This window comes from Vidua macroura, chromosome 5 (genome assembly GCF_024509145.1).
Source record: "Vidua macroura isolate BioBank_ID:100142 chromosome 5, ASM2450914v1, whole genome shotgun sequence".
Taxonomy (NCBI): domain Eukaryota; kingdom Metazoa; phylum Chordata; class Aves; order Passeriformes; family Viduidae; genus Vidua; species Vidua macroura.
Genome location: NC_071575.1, coordinates 3,693,203 through 3,693,831, shown reverse-complemented (window position 1 = coordinate 3,693,831; position 629 = coordinate 3,693,203).

Genomic DNA, 629 nt, shown 5'->3' with positions numbered 1-629 from the left:
GAGCCAGGCACACGGAGTTCCTCTTCCTGTGCAGCCGCCCCGGCTCGCCCAGCTTTTATTTCACCCCAGCTGCGCTGCTTCATGAATATATAAGGAGGAGGAGGAGGAGGAGGAGGCAGCGGAGGTTATGAGAAAGTGGGACACGGCCGCCCGGGCAGCGGCTGAAGAGCCGGGCTGCCAAAAAAGCGGGGTCGCTCAGGGGAACCCCCCCCCCCCCCCCAGCTCTTTAACCCATCACTGCCTGGCAGCGAGGGCATCTCCGGGGGCTTGTCCGTGCGGCCGTGCCGCGTTCCCTGGCGCGCACATGCGGCTTTTAAATACCCTGCGAGAAGCGCGTTCCTGGGGCGGGGAGGCTCCGAAACCCTGCTCGCTGCCCCAGGGATACACACGGGCTTGGATATCCAATCCTAATCCGACACAGAGCGTTTTAGTGCCAGCGGCACTGCAAGCTCTGCTCGCTACCGCTTTTACATCCGAGAAAACGGCAATTTGTACCCCGAAATGGCCTTGCCCAGTCTCTGCCAGCTCCGTGAATGGGGCAGGCATCAATCCAGCCGGCTGCCCTGAGACACACAGGGCAGAGCTCGAGCCTGGGAAGCAAGTCAGGTGGAGGGGGGACGGATTTATTA